Below are 23,773 nucleotides of genomic sequence, written 5' to 3' on the forward strand. Positions count from 1 at the left end.
TTTGGGAAGTTAAAAGCATTTGTATAAGAGGTACGTATTTATAAGAGATATAAGAACCAACATTCCTGAACCCCTTTTATTGTCATCTTGAATTTTTAACCAGAACCTTAGATTTGTCAAAATTCAAGTCATTATCTTATATGTGGTCGTGCACGCAAAAGGACGTCAAGTGGTGCTAACCCTAATAAATAATAAATAAATAAATATTATAGGACATTCTTACACAGATTGACTAAGTCCCACAGTAAGCTCAAGAAGGCTTGTGTTGTGGGTACTTAGACAACGATATATATAATATACAAATACTTAAATACATAGAAAACACCCATCACTCAGGAACAAATATCTGTATCATCATACAAATAAATGCCCTTACTGGGATTCGAACCCAGGACCATCGGCTTAATAATTGCTCGGAGCAATGCCGAGCCGAACGGAGCCGAGTTTGCCCGAAGTCAGGAGTGTCTCCCCTGACAGTGATTTGATTTAAATAAAAGCCTTGAAGAAATATAAGCCTTATGTAGGATATAAAGAAGGGTGTAAATGCAGTGGTTTGATAAGGCAGATAAGATCTTTTGTGTGAGTGTGTGTGTGGAAGTATTTGATGGATCTTAATGCCATTCGGACATACATACAGGTGGATTCAGTTTTCATACTTTTTGTTCATTAAAAAATAAATATCTGGGAAAACACAAAAATTCAAAAATGCGTGTTTTCCCACAAATAAGACCTAGCTAGATCGATTTATCGCCCCAAATATAGCAAATTTCATCGAAATCGTTGGAGCCGTTTACCGAAATATATAAACAAGAATTGCTCGTTTAAGGCATAAGATACCTTAAGATGTATTAGATAAGCAAAGTCTCCATATATAAGTGATAAAAGCCGCTACTTTGTGATATACTGGATCACCTGATATGATACTTTTTTCCATGGGTTGGAAGGTGAGATGGCAATCGTTTTCGTAAAAACTAGTGCCTAAGCCATGTAAGCAATTATAATTAAATAGACAAATAAAGATAAGACGCTATAATCCCATAGTTGACTTTATGCCTAAAAGCTATCTCATAAAATAAATTTATTACAATAATAAATAATAATAAATAAATATTTTGTGTTTATATATTTTTGTAATGTTTTTAAGTGTTTTTATATTTTACTTTTATACTTACATTGTAAAATCGTAACCCAAGACCCTATTTGAATACAGAATAAAAAATAAGTTCAAAAACTAAAACCCGACTACTGCAAATCGCGCTCTAAAAAGTATGAAACAAGATAGAATTCTTATCTAAAATTATCAAGCAGGAAATATTATAAATGTTACCATTTTTTTTATATAAAAATACAACGTAATATAATTTACTGAATTTTTTATATATTTACAGAGATTCAGAGGATCGCCGTGGTCGTATGCCACGATTATAAACTTAAAAGTAATGTGGCATACGACCACGGCTATCCTCTGAATCTCTGTAAATATATAAAAAATTCAGTAAATTATATTATATTACGTTGTATTTTTATATAAAAAAAAATGGTAACATTTATAATATTTCCTGCTTGATAATTTTAGATAAGAATTCTATCTTGTTTCATACTTTTTAGAGCGCGATTTGCAGTAGTCGGGTTTTAGTTTTTGAACTTATTTTTTATTTAATTAATTTTGGGGTCATGATTTCATTACTAACTTTTTGAAGTCACTTTCTATTACTTTTGCGAGGGCGTCCTCAGTACAGAAATACACGCAGAGCGCCGCCTATATCGGGCTACGCCCGACTCCTTTAGTGCCTATGAGGGCGCCGATGGCGGCCGTCTTTGGACCGCGTACGTCGGGTTACGCTCGACACTTTTAGTATGAGGGCGCCGAAGGCGCCCGGTTTTGGAACGCGTACGTCGGGCTACGCCCGACTCTTTTAGAATGAGGGCGCCGAAGGCGCCCGGCACTGGAACGCGTGCGTCGGGCTCTCGGGCTACGCCCGACTCTTTTAGTATGAGGGCGCCGAAGTCGCCCGGCTTTGGAACGCGTACGTCGGGCTACGCCCGACACTTTTAGTATGAGGGCGCCGAAGGCGCCCGGCTTTGGAACGCGTACGTCGGGCTACGCCCGACACTTTTAGTATGAGGGCGCCGAAGGCGCCCGGCTTTGGAACGCGTATGTCGGGCTACGCCCGACTCTTTTGGTATGAGGGCGCCGAAGGCGCCCGGCTTTGGAACGCGTACGTCGGGCTACGCCCGACACTTTTAGTATGAGGGCGCCAAAGGCGCCCGGCTTTGGAACGCGTATGTCGGGCTACGCCCGACTCTTTTGGTATGAGGGCGCCGAAGGCGCCCGGCTTTGGAACGCGTACGTCGGGTTACGCTCGACACTTTTGGTATGAGGGCGCCGAAGTCGCCCGGCTTTGGAACGCGTACGTCGGGCTACGCCCGACTCTTATAGTATGAGGGCGCCGAAGGCGCCCGGCTTTGGAACGCGTACGTCGGGCTACGCCCGACACTTTTAGTATGAGGGAGCCGAAGGCTCCCGGCTCTTGAACGCGTACGTCGGGCGTAAAATTTTAGTACGATGGCGCCGAAGGCGCCCGGCTTCGGAACGCGTACGTATCTTGTAAAAAAATTGACTGTTTCATACATTTTGGCTGATCAGGACTTCTATACCTATTCACGTTATAAAATGTTGCAGGACATTAAAAAAACACCATGTATAGCGGCCAAACAAATTTCTTTTGCAAAAACCTTCTTGTATCGCCGTAGTCGCGTAACACGCGGATAGAATCCAGAGCGCTTGTAGATTCATAGTTCGAATCACCTAACCGATAAATTAATGTTTTATCTGGCGCATGCAAGCAAAGCCGGGTGCAAAAGCTAACAATATTTATATATTTGAAATGTGCTATTTGAGCTCTTTTCAATGATGTATAACACATCATCATTACTTAATTTTAGGTTTTTGGTTCGTGACTTTATGACCTCTAGAGGGCGCAGTGTTCATTTTTTTGTGACGCCATATAGCCTATAACCAGCGGACGATTAAGACGATTCGAATGACACATCATTTGTCAAATTATAATAAGAACTTTAGAAGTTATGAGGGAACAGATGAACATACATACATACATACATACATACATACATACATACCCACATACATACCGGTCAAAATCATAACCCTCCTTTTGCGTTGCCGTAGTCGGGTAAAAATAAATAAATATTATAGGACATTTTTACACAAATTGACTAAGCCCCACGGTAAGCACAAGAAGGTTTGTGTTATGGGTACTAAGACAACGATATATGTAATATATAAATACTTAAATACATAGAAAACAACCATGACTTAGGAACAAATATCCGTATCATATCATCACACAAATAAATGCCCTTACCAGGATTCGAACCCGGGACCATCGGCTTCATAGGCATGGTCATGGTCACTACCCACTAGGCCAGACCGGTTGTCAAAATACAGTACAGTATCAAAAACCGGAACACCCTGTATAATAGCCGTGTTACCAAATGATCTATAATGAAATATCACTCGCTTTCTGCGTGAAATATGAAGTTATTTTGACCTGAGACATAACTTACTTAGGCGCAGATTTAACACTTTCCAATCCAATGGAGAAAGGCCTAAAAACTCGTAGGTAGGTAAGTAAAATGTGACGTTCCACGGCAAAAGGTACCTTATGGCGGCTGGCGCTTACGTCGCATAGCACCGCAATATATTGAAGCGGCGTTAATAATAGCGTAAGCGCCAACCGCCATAAGGTACCTTTACCCGTGGGACGTCACAAATGGCTTCTTGTAGTCTGTTTCTTTAGGTATTTAAATAAAACTAAACAAACTATTTGTACATTTTCGGGTATTCATAATATTTATTGGTTAACCGACTAAATACAAAAACCGCCTGGATCTGTCACTGAACGACCTATCTTTAACCTACATTATTTGACAAGTGTGAATCATTTATTTCGACGTAAATAATATACCAATACATGGAGGAGACAGTAGGTGTTACATAAAAAATATAGATACATATATCGTATCGTCTGGTGACAAGCAAAAGTCACTAACTAACACCATTTAAATCATTGGACAATAAACCGTTTTACAAGTGTAATAAAGTGCATTGTTACTTTAATTTTTTGATAGTACTTAGTGACTTTTGCTTGCCATCCGATGGTATATACATTTCTTGAGGGGTCTTCACTCTTCAGTGTAATGTTCAATAGAGGATTCCTGCTCCATCATCGCATTCTCCAGAAGCTTTGATGATACGTCGTCTCGTAGCCATTTGAGGGTAGATTTTGTTTACTTTTATTTAAATATCTAAAGATACAGATTTATAGTTTTACGGCAAGTATAATTTTTTTTAATTATACTTGCCGTAAAACCAAAATAACCCGCCTGCCAAGCGTGGCGATTATGGCATTCACCCCCATAAGGGGGAGGCCTATGTTCAGCAGTGGACGTCTTATGGCTGAGATGATGATGATGATGATGATAATTTTTTTAACTAGAAATTGCAAAAATTTAACAGTGAACAATCTTTTTCCACCTAATCTCTATACCTGTTAGAGAAAGCTAGCCACAACAAAAAGACCTAACATTGCAACTATATTCCATCTCACCTTTCTTCCCTTAAAAGACAGAGACACAATAGGAATGCATGTAATGTGCATAAATCTAGTGTCATAGGTCATGTGACAATGTGTGGGTGAACATGTCGATGAAATAGTGATTCGTAGACAATGTAAATCATTATGAAATATATTCTACATTACATATGGTTCTATTTTCTCGCACTAGTGCGTAAAATAGTACTTTTCGTGCGTATGTCAACAGTTTAAAGGGCCATATGTACTGTAAAACGTACGATACACGTGCGAATAAGGAATTTCCTCTTTTCCGCACTTGTATCGTAATAGTACATTACTACAGAGGCCGGGACGAAAGGGGTTGCCGGCCGAAGACATATAGACAGATAGGTCTGAGCGCGGGCAACCCCATTTCCCGCCGAGGTATGTATAGTGCTTTTCTCGAACATGCAATGAAATAAATAAAATAAAAAATCCACGAAACCCAAGTTTTATTTATAGAAAAAACAAAAAGTAAACTACACCCAAAATATAACCAACACGTACCTATATATCATTATCACGCGTATGTTTTACACGAGTCGTGTATTTTTACTACCCGTATATTTTCATGTATCTTTGATTTTTTCACCTTGTATCCGACTGACTGTCGTTTCGTCACATAAGTTTACATAGTCTTTCATGTTGATATCATGTTTCACATACATCGTTGCTTTATGCATGGAGTAAATAAGTATAATTTCCACAGTTTTGACGAATTTGTAGTTACATTCATTTAAAATATGCCACAAAACTGTTTCTAATAAACTGTAAGCCATTTTTCTTAGTTTCTCAAATAATAAAATTGCCATAAGCAACCATATACATAATTCGTCTTTGACTTGGCGGCAGAGGCAGCAAGTTATTTAAAATCAATTCTGCTTACGCTGCCAATTCCAACACCTACGATTAACATTAATATTAATTTCATTATTTCGTCGGAACTCATATTAAAGTCAAAAAATCAACAACGCACCATAAATCCAATAAAACAGAATGAATATTTTTCAACTTTACCTCCATAACAATGTAAAAAAAAATAACTACGCGTGTTTGAGTAGACCTTTTTACCGCTAACGTTTAGATGAAATATTTTAAATGTTTTTATTTGTGTAGTTAAATTTATAATTTAAAATTATAGAATTTGGTTAATAATGTATTATTTATTAAGTTCATGTTTATTTTATACAAATAAAACTGCAAATTATAGCAAGCATTGTTTTTTGTTTTTTTTTTATATAGGCGTAGTGGCAGTGTCATTACGAACCATAAAGCAAATACTGCCTCTAGTTTTTTTTAATGGATGAATGCCACGATGATGTGTCACCAATATCTGTGAAATATAAATTAAAAAAGAGGACTTTGCCGGCCTAGGCCTGCAAGATTTGTATGAAATTCCATTAACGACCTTTTGTCCTAGCCGCACCTGAAACGTCATACTTCGCAGCCTATTATAAGGAACATAACATCAATATTTCATTGCATGTTTGAGAAAATAACTATTACAGTACATATGGTGCTACTTTACCGCACTAATGCGATAGTTAGCACATTACGTAACTATGTCATGTACTGTAAAACGTTGTACGATACATGTGCGAATTCATATTTTCCGCACTTGTATTGTAATGTACTAATTTCGGGACGATTTCATACAGATCGATAAAATGGCGCTGGCCGGTAATAATGGTTTTTAATTTTAATCATCATCATCATCTCAGCCATAAGACGTCCACTGCTGAACATAGGCCTCCCCCTTGGACCTCCATACGTGCCGGTTGGAAGCGACCCGCATCCAGCGTCTTCCGGCGGCCTAAACAAGGTCGTCCGTCCATCTTGTGGGTGGACGTCCTACGCTGCGCTTGCTAGTCCGTGGTATCCACTCGAGCACTTTTCGACCCCATCGGCCATCTTCTCTTAATTTTAATAGACACTAAATTTCTTGAAGTAATTAAAACAACCAATCAATGTTAAGGTTAAGCATTGATACAGTCATTAACGACTAAACGCTCGTTAAGCTAACCGATCGTTAACGTAACTAACGGTTAACGTTATGTGCCGTGACGTAATTAAAGTCATTTTACAATCGTGTATTAAAGGTTTTTGATTGAAATCATAATTGGTAGGTACAGTCGGACCTTAAATTCGCACGAAGCCGCCGCCATAAAAGCTCCCATACAATCGATGTTCCTGCATTTTAGAACGAATGATTAAATTGCATGAAACGATATTAGATACATACATATAATACTTATCTAGGAGACCGAGCTTTGTTCGGAAAACATATAAAAACATTAAAAACTCAAAAACCGGGCAAGTGCGAGTCGGACTCGCGCACGAAGGGTTCCGTACCATAATGCAAAAAAAAACAAAAAAAGCAAAAAAAAACGGTCACCCATCCAAGTACTGACCACTCCCGACGTTGCTTAAATTTGGTCAAAAATCACGTTTGTTGTATGGGAGCCCCATTTAAATCTTTATTTTATTCTGTTTTTAGTACCTATTTGTTGTTAAAGCGGCAACAGAAAGACATCTGTGAAAATTTCAACTGTCTAGCTATCACGGTTCGTGAGATACAGCCTGGTGACAGACGGACGGACAGCGAAGTCTTAGTAATAGGGTCCCGTTTTACCCTTTGGGTACGGAACCCTAAAAAAGCGCGTTTACGATATAAGCTAGATCCCCGAAAACCCCCATATAGCAAATTTCATCGAAAATCATGGCACTGAAGTCAAAACTAGTCGGCGAACTACAAACAAGTCAATCTGTCGCAAACGAACGAATGAATTGAATGAATGGTAATATTTGTGATTAGACAAAAGGCCAAAAGCGTGTTTAATTGCTATGAAGTCGTCGGCTTTGTCGGCAATAGTTCTGGTACCGTTTAAAACGGCCGCATGTTACACCGTAGCGTGCCCTATAGGCAGGCCTATGGAACTCTCCGCGCGAGCTCGGATTTATACCTACGAATCTGCTCCCGTTCACGGTAGAAAAGCAAGCCAGTTGGTTGCCACACGCGCTCACGTACGCACGTCACCGCGCGCCGCACTGTAATTTTTTACGATAGTTACAACCTACGTAGTAGGTGTCTCCCTACTATTGAATTTCTTTAATTAAACATGTAATGTTTATTATGTATGACAAATGTATAGTTTTAGATATCTATATCTATTTGAAATAGGTAGCAAATTTTTAATTTATTTTGGTAAATGTTTATTTTAACGACATAAGTTAACTTTACACCGGAAAGGCCTACTCACTTTTGCTTTGGTTAACTTATAATTAATTACCTGTATTCATGGGGTTTCTATTTTTTTTATTGTGTAACATTAATATCTATCTGGTTTTAAATTACACGAAGTTTTAAAACTAATTCTTGCTGGGATTATTGCGCGGTTTATAAAACGGCGAAAACACGGCGGTTACTGCAGGGACATATGACCTTTTAAAATGACTATTTCGCAAACACTAAGGCATAATTGGAATATTAGGTATAATTTAATATTTAGCTTTCCTTTTATTTCACTCCGCTGTTTGAGTTGGTATTTATTTATCATTTCTAAGCGTCAGGCGTCATTTTTGTGTAGGTATCAAAACGGTAGGTATTTGCGTTTTGTTTGAGAGATAGGTATCTGTTCGTAAGAACTATTATATAATCTGTGCCCTAGGCGAACAACAGATGTATAAACGACCGCTTAAAAAACGAGTCCTCGCCTGCGCGGTGCGGGGGCGACGGGGTAAGACGACTAAGGGTGGCGGGGAACGCGGCTGGCGAACAGGGCCATAACCGCGAAAATCGGAGTTTGCAAATTGCGGGCATTTTTCTCTGTCACTCTTATTACGCCTTCATTGGAGTATAAAAAATAAGTTCAAAAACTAAAACCCGACTACTGCAAATCGCGCTCTAAAAAGTATGAAACAAGATAGAATTCTTATCTAAAATTATCAAGCAGAAAATATTATATATGTTACCATTTTTTTTTATATAAAAATACAACGTAATATAATTTACTGAATTTTTTATATATTTACAGAGATTCAGAGGATCGCCGTGGTCGTATGCCACGATTATAAACTTAAAAGTAATGTGGCATACGACCACGGCTATCCTCTGAATCTCTGTAAATATTTTTAGTTTTTGAACTTATTTTTTATTTAATTAATTTTGGGGTCGTGATTTAGTTACTAACTTTTTGAAGTCACTTTATATTACTTTTGCGAGGGCGTCCTCAGTACAGAAATACACGCAGAGCGCCGCCTATATCGGGCTACACCCGACTCCTTTAGTGCCTATGAGGGCGCCGATGGCGGCCGTCTTTGGACCGCGTACGTCGGGCTACGGCCGACTCTTTTAGTATGAGGGCGCCGAAGGCGCCCGGCTTTGGAACGCGTATGTCGGGCTACGCCCGACTCTTTTAGTAAGAGGGCGCCGAAGGCGCCCGGCTTTGGAACGCGTACGTCGGGCTACGCCCGACACTTTTAGTATGAGGGCGCCGAAGGCGCCCGGCTTTGGAACGCGTACGTCGGGCTCCGCCCGACACTTTTAGTGTGAGGGCGCCGAAGGCGCCCGGCTTTGGAACGCGTACGTCGGGCTACTCCCGACACTTTTAGTATGAGGGCGCCGAAGGCGCCCGGCTTTGGAACGCGTATGTCGGGCTACGCCCAACTCTTTTAGTATGAGGGCGCCGAAGGCGCCCGGCTTTGGAACGCGTATGTCGGGCTACGCCCGACTCTTTTAGTATGGGGGCGCCGTAGGCGCCCGGCGTTGGAACGCGTACGTCGGGCTACGCCCGATACTTTTAGTGTGAGGGCGCCGAAGGCGCCCGGCTTTGGAACGCGTATGTCGGGCTACGCCCGACTCTTTTATTGTGAGGGCGCCGAAGGCGCCCGGCTTTGGAACGCGTACGTCGGGCTACGCCCGACACTTTTAGTATGAGGGCGCTGAAGGCGCCCGGCTTTGGAAAGCGTACGTCGGGCTACGCCCGACACTTCTAGTATGAGGGCGCCGAAGGCGCCCGGCTTTGGAACGCGTACGTCGGGCTACGCCCGACACTTCTAGTATGAGGGCGCCGAAGGCGCCCGGCTTTGGAACGCGTACGTTTGGCTACGCCCGACACTTTTAATATCAGGGCGCCGTCGGCGCCCGGCGTTGGAATGCGTACGTCGGGCTACGCCCGACACTTTTAGAGTGAGGGCGCCGAAGGCGCCCGGCTTTGGAACGCGTATGTCGGGCTACGCCCGACTCTTTTAGAGTGAGGGCGCCGAAGGCGCCCGGCTTTAGAACGCGTACGTCGGGCTACGCCCGACACTTTTAGTATGAGGGCGCCGAAGGCGCCTGGCTTAGGAACGCGTACGTCGGGCTACGCCCGACACTTTTAGTATGAGGGCGCCGAAGGCGCCCGGCTTTGGAACGCGTATGTCGGGCTACGCCCGACTCTTTTAGAGTGAGGGCACCGAAGGCGCCCGGCTTTAGAACGCGTTTGTCGGGCTACGCCCGACTCTTTTAGTATGAGGGCGCCGAAGGCGCCCGGCTTTGGAACGCGTATGTCGGGCTACGTCCTACTCTTTTGGTATGAGGGCGCCGAAGGCGCCCGGCTTTGGAACGCGTACGTCAGGCTCCGCCCGACTCTTTTAGTATGAAGGCGCCGAAGGCGCCCGGCTCTGGAACGCGTACGTATTTTGTAAAAAAATTGACTGTTTCATACATTTTGGCTGATCAGGACTTCTATACCTATTCACGTTATAAAATGTTGCAGGACATTAAAAAAACACCATGTATAGCGGCCAAACAAATTTCTTTTGCAAAAACCTTCTTGTATCGCCGTAGTCGCGTAACACGCGGATAGAATCCAGAGCGCTTGTAGATTCATAGTTCGAATCACCTAACCGATAAATTAATGTTTTATCTGGCGCATGCAAGCAAAGCCGGGTGCAAAAGCTAACAATATTTATATATTTGAAATGTGCTCTTTGAGCTCTTTCCAATGATGTATAACACATCATCATTACTTAATGTTAGTTTTTTGGTTCGTGACTTTATGACCTCTAGAGGGCGCAGTGTTCATTTTTTTGTGACGCCATATAGCCTATAACCAGCGGACGATTAAGACGATTCGAATGACACATCGTTTGTTAAATTATAATAAGTACTTTAGAAGTTATGAGGGAACAGATGAACATACATACATACATACATACCCACATACATACCGGTCAAAATCATAACCCTCCTTTTGCGTTGCCGTAGTCGGGTAATAAATTAATGTTTTATCTGGCGCATGCAAGCAAAGCCGGGTGCAAAAGCTAACAATATTTATATATTTGAAATGTGCTATTTGAGCTCTTTACAATGATGTATAACACATCATCATTACTTAATTTTAGTTTTTTGGTTCGTGACTTTATGACCTCTAGAGGGCGCAGTGTTCATTTTTTTGTGACGCCATATAGCCTATAACCAGCGGACGATTAAGACGATTTGAATGACACATCTTTTGTTAAAATATAATAAGTACTTTAGAAGTTATGAGGGAACAGATGAACATACATACATACATACATACATACATACATACATACATACCCACATACATACCGGTCAAAATCATAACCCTCCTTTTGCGTTGCCGTAGTCGGGTAAAAAGAGAAGGATCCCGACAATTTGCGAATTTCGGGTTTCGCGGTAGCCCCTCTGATCTACAATGCTGCCGCGCTAAGTACATATAAGAACAGTACTCAACGCCCGATTCGAGATACGTCAAATGTTATGGCTAGATACGATATTGATTAGATATGTCAGTGACAAAAGCGACGTTTTTGTTTAAAGAGAAGTAATATTTGATGTATCTTAAAGTTCGAATGGGTCCATGATTTTGAAATCTAGAACATATCGTACAAGTACATATTTATGTACTCTATTAAATGCCATACTTTTCAAAATGAGTTACTATGCTCTTTTGCTTAGCGCCGGAGAATATCATTGAGCCATTATTATAATAGAGAAGTCATACCAAACAATGACTTTGCCGCAATTACTGTACCACGCGACCACAATGACGTAAGCGTCATAAAATTTATGGCACATACGCGTTTAATTAGGTCGCGAGACTCACGCTCTGCTTCTACGGTTTGTTGTGAAAACAATAGCGCAGCGTACTACGTAGGCGAATAACACGCGAACGCGAAGCGAAGCGATGCGGCGCGAATCAATCCTTTGATACCTATAGAAATGTCGCCGCGCCGCGTCGCGTTCGCGAGTTGTTCGCTTACGTAAGACGCAGCGTAACTCATAGCGCAAAATACTGGTTATCTGTGCCGGTTCAGTACGTAGTAATAATAGTTCAAAGAATTTAGGTACTTATAAGATGACGGATGTCAAAAAAGCTACCAAAACTTGAATGTTACAAGTAGGTATTGAATTCACAAATAGTAAGTGATTGCGTAAATTATAATACAGGGTGGCTGCAAAATAACTGCATTTCCATTGCCAGTGAGGTTTTGGGATTACACAGAGCAACTTTTACTATGGGACCAATTCCGAAATCGCGATTTCTCTTTCCTCTTAAATAAATAAAAATGCATGAAATATTATTACATAGGTATAAATATTCTATGACGTCGGTGTGACAGACGGACAGATGATAAAACTCATCAATTACCCGCTCATTGTGTCGCTCGAATAAAAAGCTTTGTGCAGACGGACCGCTCATTAATATCTCCACGCGTATAACTATACAAGTGAAGGGTTAAGGGTTCCGTACTTAAGACGACAGGGGGTGACCGCCTCGAAACTGGGTTTCCAAACCCCGATAGTAAAAATAAGACCCCATCTAGTAGGTCAGCTTGGGGCATGGACCCCATTACACTAAACCACCACCATCCTAATCCATCCACCACCATTCAAATTGCCATCTACCAACTATCAACCATCACAATTACCACCATCCACCATCTAAATTGTGAAGAGGGTGTGGCGTCTCCTCTAGCTGTCACTGCCAACGTCGTGCCATAATAATCTAACAGATGGCGTTAGGGAGCTAGAACGCACAAACTACTAAGAAGATACTACGTCTAGAACGCAATTAGTATGAGACCCCTTCATCGCGCTTACGGAGTTACAATGTCAGTTTCTATATAGTATATAACTTCCGACCAACTAACTCTCAATAGACTTCGGTCCCCAGGCATAACACCCGCCTGGAGAGAGTACTCTCTGTTGCCTCTCTACCTTCTACAAGGGAAATGTTACAGCGTACCTACAGCGATGACGGATACTTGAATTTAATTATATTGAATGGTTTTCTCATCCGCCGCGGGCCCCTAAAGCTGGCAAATTGACGAGCATCACCAATCGATTAGCCCCACAAAGAACCTTAATTGTGCTCCGTAGTTATTTTATTATTACGCCTGATTGGTAGATATACAGGTGAAGACAGTACAAAAAATAATGGGATGACATCATAGTACAGTCAGCGTCGTATAGTAGGTAGCATCCAAAGTATTGAAATAGTTAATAATATGGTGTACTGAACTATTCGAATGCTACCTACTATACAACGCTGACTGATGTACATACCTTCTTGTATAATAGTGGCAAGATTTGAGTTTGCCTTCGCCGTGATGCGGATTTTCAGTGGTAATGGTAATAAGTACTGATTTATTTTACCGTTCAGGTCAAGGAGACTCTTTGACAACAGGTTATTATGGAAAAAATGCAAAAAGTTGACAATAGTTATTTTCACCTCAGCAGCTCACACAAGGGTACTTTGCTTCTTAAAAACAGTGAGCAAAATGCAATTTTGCTCACTGAGTCATTTTGTCTCACTCAGTGAGCAAAATGCGATTTTGCTCACTGAGTGAGACAAAATGACATTCAAGTGACCTTTATAGTCAAATGTCATTTCAACATGCGGGGTCTAATACAAGTTCGATATACTTGGGTTCTATTATCTCTGTCCCTCTAGGTATTTTCTCACTGCTTAGGGTGAAAAATTTCGTGTAGGTACTACACGAGATCAAAGTTATTTACATCTCGTGCGCTTTTGAATCCCTTACTACGCTCAAGATTCTAAATTAGATTCACTCGCTACGCTCGTGAATCTATTATAGAATCTTTCGCTTGAACGGGCCTCACAATAAGCACTCGAAGAAATATCAATCGACTCGAAGATAATGCGATTTTGCTCAAAATGACTCAGTGAGCAAAATCGCGTTTTGCTCACTATTTTTAAGAAGCAAAGTACCCTTGTTCGAGCTGCTGAGGGGAAAAAAAAATATCAGTCTTTATCACACATACTTGACTTACTCAATAGGTTTAATAAATAATAACAGTACCCCTAGTGTGACGTGACGTGACGTTCGTGCGTTAAGTGTCACTTTGTATGGTATTTTGAGTTTCCAAAACGTACCGCTTGGCGCGCTATTCAAAATCCCATACAAAAATAGACAACGTAAACGCGAACCGTCACGCTATCGATTGAAAAATGTACACAAGGGGTTCTGCATAGTTCTGGTAAATAAATAAAAATTCAAAAAGATGACTAATATATTTGGTCAGGGTCCTTATCATAAACAAAATATAAGGTAAATAAGCCATTTACTGCGAATTGACTTTCACCGGAAACTAGGATATTAAATTTGCGTGTGATCCTATAGACAGGAAGTGAACAAAATGATCAAATTAAGGTGCTTTTTGATGATGATAACATAATTTTGTGGAATTCCGCTTTGTTTTATTTATTTATTTATTTACTTAATCTTTATTGCACAAAAGAAAAATCTTATAGTACAAAAGGCGGACTTAATGCCATAAGGTTTGTTTGTAGAGATGATTGCAAAATATCTGAAGATTCGGTTTCGGCTTTGGCCAGTTTCGGCGAAAAAATCATGTTCCAGCCGTAGTTTCGGTTTCGGCCAAAAAACGGCCGAACCTTTTGGGGTTGGGCAGAAACCTACGAAATGTGCTCGTACTAATATGAAACTAAACTATTGTGACAAAGACCAAAGTTGTGGAACAAAGCAGGACACCAATACTATGGCTCCTCTACACGATGGGCCAACGCCGGCTACTCCAAGGGACGCAGCCATGCGGTAGAATGAGATAGCAATATCACTTGCTCTCTCTAACGCATAAATGCGTCCCTTGGAGTGGCCGGCGTTGGCCCATCGTGTGTAGGAGCCATTAATATACAGAACATCGGATGATGGTAGCATGACGTAGGAGGAAACGGGGTCATACGAAGCATGATGTTTGGATGATTTTAGGGGAGGTTTCAAAAATAGATGACGTAATTTATGAACAGCCCCTTTGTCGAAAATATAAAGGGCCATATGTACTGTACTGTAAAACGTTGTACAATATACGTGCGATTAATCGCCACTCGTTGCGAATTTCCTACTTTTCTTAATAAACTAATAGACACTAGTTTGCTCCACCAAAAATAGATCTGTATTAACCGCGTATTTGAATTTGTATTTTAATGTATTTTCGTGGCAATTAACCGCTAGGGATGGGAAAGTATCAATTAGACGGTGTCCGTTACCGGTTCATGTTTACGGTTAATTTGGGGCCAAAATTAGACGCGGGGGATTTTATGGGGCGTTTTGTGGGGTATAGTTACGATGTAGTTGTGTGTTCAATCTTATTTAGTTTGAGAAAAAATATATTTGAATGTCATGGTTATTACATGACAAAAAGCGCTGGTGGCCTAGCGGTGAGAGCGTGCGACTTGCAATCTGGAGGTCGCGGGTTCAAACCCCGGCTCGTACCAATGAGTTTTTCGGAACTTATGTACGAAATATCATTCGATATTTACCAGTCGCTTTTCGGTGAAGGAAAACATCGTGAGGAAACCGGACTAATCCCAATAAGGCCTAGTTTACCGGGTTGACAGGTCAGATGGCAGTCGCTTTCGTAAAAACTAGTGCCTACGTCAAATCATGGGATTAGTTGTCAAGCGGACCCCAGGCTCTCATGAGCCGTGGCGAAATGCCGGGATAACGCGAGGAAGAAGAAGAAGATGGTTATTACATGACATGATTTTAAGTTATTAAAATCATCAACGTATTAAAACTAAAAGACCCACTGCCGGATTCGAACTTTAAGATACGTCAATTAATAGATTTAGAAACGATATGGATTAGATTTGTCAGTTTTAAAAGTAACGTTTTTGTTTGATGAAACGTCACATTTGACACTGACATATCTAATCCATATCTTTTCTAGATCTATTAATTGACGTATCTTAAAGCTCAAATCGGGCCGCGACGCAGTATACAGGGTGGAAAGATAAGTCGGGCCCTGGAGGGAAACTACCTTAAATCCTTAAGCTGGCTCATTTTACTTAAAGGAGACATTCCTTTATTTTTTAAAAGAAACAAAACTGCATTCAAAGATTTTCTCTTTTTTTCTTCAATTTTGCTTGTCTAAAAAAATCTTGAGTACTGAATATTAGATTTTATGGATATTTTGTACGACAGACGAGTGTAAGACCTAATGTTTCTTGAAGAAATGCTATCATTAACATTAACTGTATCGACTAGTACAATAAAATTGCGAGTTTTAATTTTTTGGAATTTTTAGTCGGTTCGAGTCCCGGGCGGGAGGCAAGCGAGTTTTAGAAAATCTTTGAATGCAGTTTTGTTTCTTTTTAAAAATAAAGGAATGTCTCCTTTAAGTAAAATGATCCAGCTTAAGGATTTAAGGTAGTTTCCCTCCAGGGCCCGACTTATCTTTCCACACTGTATATGCCTACTAAATTATAAACTATGCATTTGAAGGTTGATTTTACTTCTTTTCCTGGCAAATTTAATTTTTCCATTTTTAGTTATAGTTTTTTTTATGAGAGACTGATAAATTGTTCAAGAAAGAAAACTATTTAAGTAAATCTTTACAATTTTACAAGTTCGTGCACCCGATATTTTATCACGTAGGTAGGGTTAGACCAAAAAAAGTCTGCAGTGATTTTCATAGCCCACGCAGTGCAAGTGTTGTTCATACGTCATAATTTCATAGATGTTTGACGTTTAAAATAACACTTGCACTGCGTGGGCTATCAAAATCGCTGCAGACTTTTCTTAGTCTAACTCTACGATAGTTTTCTTCCAAACACGTCTGTATTGATTGGACTATAATGGGACGTTCTCAGTTCCCGATTGCCAATAAAACTTGGCTAAACCACTAAAACACCGAAATACTTGCCGAACCGAAACGACCTGCTTAAAGCCACATAATTAAAAAAAAAACTAAAACCATACTAAAATAACCTCTCAAAACTACTCCTACAGTCGCTATCCGATATGTGACGTTTTCTACGAAAAGGGGCCTTATTGTCGATGGCGCTTACGCCATTATTAACGATGCTCCGATATAAATACAATGCCGCGCGACGCTGTGCGGCGTAAGCGCCATCGACGATAAGGTCATGGCTCCTCTACACGATGGGCCAACGCCGGCCACTCCAAGGGACGCATTTATGCGTTAGAGGGAGCAAGTGATATTGCTATCTCATTCTACCGCATGGCTGCGTCCCTTGGAGTGGCCGGCGTTGGCCCATCGTGTAGAGGAGCCATCACAGATAATGCCCCATATCCGATCGGCTAGCTGCTTACTTATATCTGAACATGCCTCTATTGTCAACGCGTCAGAGTCCCTGTTTAGATATATTTGAGCACCACGGCCGTCCCGATATATCTGATGGCGACTGTACCAACAAGCTCAAGTGAAACTGGCCCTTATAACCAGCATGATAGAGCCCTGATTGTATGGATAGCGCTAGTGATCAGGGGTCAAATTAAGCTGGTACTTATTTCGGGAGGACTCTCATAAATTTAAGCAGTCGGTCGGCGTCTAAATCATTTTAACGCCAAAACTCAGTTTAGTTGATGTTTTCTGTGTTTTTAGATGTTACGACACGATTGCGTCACGATTTTCAGTTGCATGCTCCCTCTCTCTCTCTTCTTAGCTATCTAGAGTTAGACCAAGAAAAGTCTGAAGCGATTTTGGTAGCCCAGGCAGTGCACGTGTTATTTTAAACGTCAAACCTCTATGAAATTATAACGTATAAATAACACATGCACTGCGTGGACTATCAAAATCGCTGCAGACTTTTCTTGGTCTAACTATATCTATCCCACATGGTGGTGGGGGTCAGGCGTGGCTCACTCCGCGATTTCGTCGCTTTGCTACAGGTAGCTACAAGTAAGTACATTTGTTCCACACCAATTTTTGGTGGCTAGCCATAAGCCGCGCGTGGCGCTGTCGCCACCTAGCGGCCATATCTGTCCTGATCGTAACAGACGCGTTAGTTAGAGAGTGAGTCTTCTAGTTCTGTACCTAGTACTATTATTTATCCTGTGATGGGGTCAGCTTACCTGTTTAGCCTTCTCCACTTCGCCCTGTCCACAACATCTTCCTCAGATGACTCAGTCTTTCAGTCAAAAACTTAATCATTCATTTTACAAAGAATGATTGACTTTTGCTGTGTAACTTTGCTGTGTAACTTTTTTCTTATTTAACTAACTGTTTACTGTATGTTTTTTCTGTCTTTTTTCTTCTTGTCTGTTACCTTCCGTGATTCTTCTCACTTGATGGTCTCATCGGAAGATCAGCGCTGGAAGCCACCAGCAACATGCTGAGATGGGGCCATTTCGTGGCACTTTAATCTTATTTTGTGTTTTCTTTTATACTATGTACTGTTCCGATTGTTTGTGCTTACGAATAAATCTATTCTATTCTATTCTAAAAATGTCAACTTTCAGCATCAGTTTTTTGACTTGAAATCTTATAGTAGAAGCCCAAGATAGGATGTTTCTAGTTACTCGAGCGTGTCAGATTAATGAGCGATATCTTGCTACCCCGTGGAGTAGGTATAAGCAGTGGCGTAGCTAGGGGGGGGCGGTGGGGGCGGTCCGCCCCTGGTGTCACCCATTTAGGGGTGTCACCCGACCGTGAACATCAGTAGTGCCACCTATAAAAATTCGTAAAATGAAAGCGATGGAGTAATCCTGAGCTATTTAACAAAAATTACAATTACTCTTTTTAAATATATTTTACAATTTTGATTGAATTTTTGGGTGACACCCACAATTTCCGCACCGGGTGCCACCCATGCTAGCTACGCCACTGGGTATAAGCCCCGTGTATGAACTATAGGGGGCAGCATAGGAGATAGGAGCCGTCAGATTTTTGACGCGAGGCGTAAATGTGTCGTTTATGCTTCCGATGGAAACTACATTTAATATTTGTTTCAGGATGGTGTGGTGAAAATTGTTGTGTTTTACTCGGGGGCAATTTTTTTATAAACCTCGCAACCCTCAAGATTCCATTTTGACTCGCTACGCTCGTGGTTCAATTTTGGAATCTTTCGCTTCCTCGGGTGTCAATATTAGCACGAGCGGTTAAACAACAATTTTGCCCCCTTGTAAAACTAATAGTACATTGTGCAATATGGGGCGTAAGTTGAATATTGCAAACGAGAGTAAGTTAACCCTTAACCCTTTACCTACGGGCTATTAAATTGCTCCGTCACCGCCCAATACGGGCATGTTTTGGCGAGAGTCAGCGGTTAGGCATAAATTTACTTACTTGTAACTTTTGATATATTACAGCTACACACTTGAAACTTCACACACACAATAAGTATAATGTGCTTAATCAATAACTAATCACTTGGAGTAATAATATTCACTATTTTTTCTGCTATCAAGCAATATACCAGTCACTAAGAAATTGAAATTTTTTAAGTTACTACTCGCGGATCTCATAAGTTTACGTTTAAAATCATTAGTTTATAATATACTTAACACAAATAAACACTTAAATAACGATAATTATGAAATTAATGCATAAAAATCAATCACAAAAAACGTTGCACGAAAACAATTTGCCACTTATGGAAAATAGTGATGTGCGTCTATCGACACATTTGTCGATATATCGATAACCTAGTAAATGTAGAACTGAAATTTAACAAGTTAGGATTGTGGTGAAATTATTTTTAGGTACAATAGTACGTAATAATGATTTCATAACATGTTAAATTCCAATATTTGAACCAAAAACGGTAAAAAACACTAAAAATAACACTCCAAACACTCCCACGCCGTACTCTCATATCGACAACAAGTTGATGAAATTTGAAAACAACACTATTGTCCGCCATATTGAATTCAATTATTAGCACCTCTGTAGTACGGGTGTCAACTCCAGTTGCCAGCAAAAAAGCGGTAATTTTAAAATTATGTTTATGTCAGAGCCATCTACCGAAATATTATGATATTTTTTTCTTTGTATCTATACTAATCACAGTGCATAATGTGACCACTATTACCAAGCCACAAGGTCTCGATTTGTTTAAAAAAAATGTTGAACGTGACCATTACTTCGATCAACTATAGTTGACACCCGTACTGCAGCGGTGTTGCCTTACTGGCAACTCTGGTTGACACCCGTAGGTAAAGGGTTAATCAAATATCGGGAAATTATTTCCCACTTCATTCTAATTTACGAAATATTTTTTATCTTTTTAAAGGCTTCACTCAGCGATACCAACCATACAGATTTAAAATCTTAGTAACATTTTTAATTTGAAAAATGGCAACACTTTTCTAATGGCCGCCATTTGTGACCATACGTCAAAGTCAATGTCAGTTGTTGTGATTTTTTTTGCAATAATGACAATTTTTTTAGTGTTTTGAGGTTAAGTGCGAAAAAAAATCTTGTAAGTGCATACACTGAATACTATCATAAACTAGACTTATTTTCCCTGTGTTTTGCTTGAAAAGAATTGTGATAACGATATGATTTAGCAAAGTTTTTAAGGTTTAGTAAGTGGGTTATTATTTCCCATTGTTTGTTCCTGAACGTACGATTTACAACAAAATTGGTAGGTTTTATCAAGTGGGAAATTATTTCCCAGTGTTTGTTCTCCACCTAAATTTTAATTGGTTTCCAGAAATAAAAATATATGCCCGTTTGCCTGTTACACAAAAAAATATGTGCCTGTTTTTGTTTTCTTTTTTCTTTTATTTATATCTTTGATTTTTAATAACAATAATAATAAATAATAATAATAGAGAGACTCTCGCTAGGTGGTTGGATCAAGGGTCAGATGCAGAAGGCGGTAATTTTGGACACGGCGCGTATAGTACGTCGATTCCTCACTCTGCGGCCCTGACCACCGGCAGCTTGGGCCCTGCCCCGCTGCCGGCGGCACCCTAGGTTAGGTTTTTTATAATGTGTTTATAATTTTCTTTTTTATTGTTTTGTAAGTGTTTTTATATTTTACTTTTATATGCATATTATAATTAACCTAACTTAAGAAGGAAAATAAATAAAGAAAATAATAATAAATAATAAATATTTTAGGACATTCTTACACAGATTGACTAAGTCCCACAGTAAGCTCAAGAAGGCTTGTGTTGTGGGTACTCAGACAACGATATATATAATATACAAATACATACTTAAATACATAGAAAACACCCATGACTCAGGAACAAATATCTGTATCATCATACAAATAAATGCCCTTACTGGGATTCGAACCCAGGACCATCGGCTTCGCAGGCAGGGTCACTACCCACTAGGCCAGACCGGTCGTCAAATCGTCAATCGTCGTCGGTTATTTTTGAAGATAACGTTAAAGGATCATACTTGAATTCCAAGCAAAGCCGGGGGGAGCTACTAACTAGTAAAAAGTTCGTAACCGTATCGAACAATGGGAAACTATTTCCCACTTCATTCAAAATTTTGCTATTCCGTAACGGATAACGGGAAATTATTTCCCACCGCAAAACCCCCCTTTCCCCCCACTAAAATTCTTTTTATATATTTTTTCGTAATCTACGCACCCAAATTACCTATAAACCAATCTTAGTTTTCAAAAATCTCAAAAAAAGTGTTCCGTTTGATTAAGGGTTAAATCGCGACGGCTTGCCGGAGTGATTTATAGACTCGAGTTTGCAATATTATTACGCCCCGAGTTACCCACAATGTTTTTCATCACACTTGCGATATAAAAATTAAGTATAAAGACAAAAAACTGTTAATTATGGCACTAGAAACTTCATAACTCCCTAGGGAGAACGCTTTTTCTATAACTCCCGCTAAAGCTGCGTGCAATTCCACATAATATACTGAGCGAGTGTGATGAAAATATTTTTTTCTACTCGTCGACTATAATTCTTGAATTAAGATTTCTCATACCAAACTTCAATTGGGTATTTTTAATGTATGAGCTCCCAACTCAACTATAATATTCATATCGATACAGTTTAGTCAATTATAATGAAATTGACCAATCACAGCTCGCCGCGATCAAGAGGACGAAGCAAAACCATAGCTCAAATTAATTATTTATTTTAGGTTGTATAGTAGAAACAATTGGTTCATATCTAAGTCAGAAACGCGCATGTGACACCCTTAATATAGCAACATCCATAGACTACGAAAACCACTTAGTGTAGCTTGTTAGTCTCCATAGGCTACGGTGGCAAAAATCGAGAAAACAACTGTCTAAAAATTTAATTTAGCGCGGAGCAAGTACCAGGGCATCATGAGTTACGAGAAGGTGTCGTTGAGCAACGCGCCGTGCGCGGCGGCCGGGGCGCGTAGTATGAATAAGGTATCGCGGCTGCTCGCGTACCAACTTAGCTGCATACTTTTGGTTTGGTTTGTTTGTATGATTCTACTAGTTTAAAGTATTATTTTTGTTGACTCGTAGAAAAAGTATTGTATACAATAGTGATATAATCAAGCTTTTCAATCTCGTACCTGACTTAGGCAACTCAGCAAGCTTCGTTGCCTAAACACGGTACTCGACTGAAAAGCTCTCTATTATATCACGATTGTATAAAATACTAATTTGTATGTTGAAACCGTCGGTCATAAATGTCACCTGCCAAGCGTCGGCCACTCCCGCCGCAGTTGACAGATGTCCGCCGCTAAAATTACCGACGGAATTATCCCGTAATTCCTAATACCGACTATATAATAATAGTTATTTGTTTTACAAGGGGGCAAAATTGTTGTTTAACCGCTCGTGCTAATATTGATACCCGAGTAAGCGAAAGAATCCAAAATTGAACCACGAGCGTAGCGAGTGGTTCGAAAAATGGAATCTTGAGCGTTGCGAGGGTTTCAAAGCACGAGGGTTAAACAAAATTTGCCCCCTTGTAAAACACAAAATTATTCACCACAAAAACCCGAAGCAAATATTAAATGTAAAATATCAAACAAAATCAAACCAAATCAAATCCAAATGAATGTTATTAAATATTTATCATTCAAAATCATCATTTAAATGTCAATTCTACCAGCAAACAGAAGAAAACAACTCAAAATTTGCATTTGATTACTTTGTCTCACATGTGAATAAAATGCAACTTTGCTATCAGTTTTTGAAGGGCAAAGTAAGCCTTTCCGAGCTGGTGTGGTGAAAATAAATAAATATTATAGGACTTTTTTTTACACAAATTGACTAAGCCCCACGGTAAGCTCTAGAAGGCTTGTGTTGTGGGTACTCAGACAACGATATATATAATATATATATATATATACTTAAATACATATAAAACAACCATGACTCAGGAACACTGTACCATAATACAAATAAATGCCCTTACCAGGATTCGAACCCGGGACCATCGGCTTCACAGTCAGGGTCAGTACCCACAGTACCCACTAAGCCAGACCGGTCGTCAAAACTATACCCTCGTCAACGACCGCTTTCTATTGCTATGTGGCAAAAAATGTTGATAAGATCAATTGAGATGTCCATACTAATCCATACTTAATAATATTACCTATATAATTGCAAAATTATCTGTCTATCTGTTACCTCTCCACATAACGGATACCGGCCTCCTAGTCTAGTCAGTTAGCCTACGAAGCAGGAGGTCTCGGGTTCGAATACTGGTAAGGGCATTTATTTGTGTTAAATATTTGTTACTGAGTTATGGATTTTTTTGTATATATATATATATATATATATATATATATATATAAGTATTTATATAGGTATAGGTGATTATATTATATATATCGTCGTCTAGTACCCACAACACAAACCTTATTGAGCTTACCGTGGGACTAGATAGATCTGTGTAAAGTCCTATAATATTAAAAAAAAAAAAAC

At 39.9% G+C, this 23,773-nt stretch overlaps 1 long non-coding RNA gene across 1 annotated transcript; it reads right to left on the reverse strand.

Moving 5' to 3' along the window:
* Positions 1 to 200: 200 nt before the first annotated feature.
* On the reverse strand, positions 201 to 23,291 carry LOC134677164 (uncharacterized). The gene is made up of 2 exons (XR_010099990.1): positions 23,231 to 23,291; positions 201 to 346 (listed from the first exon to the last, which is right to left on the reverse strand). It is a non-coding gene; the product is annotated as an uncharacterized LOC134677164 (long non-coding RNA).
* Positions 23,292 to 23,773: the final 482 nt, after the last annotated feature.

The sequence above is a fragment of the Cydia fagiglandana genome, chromosome 25, assembly GCF_963556715.1.
Source record: "Cydia fagiglandana chromosome 25, ilCydFagi1.1, whole genome shotgun sequence".
NCBI lineage: Eukaryota > Metazoa > Arthropoda > Insecta > Lepidoptera > Tortricidae > Cydia > Cydia fagiglandana.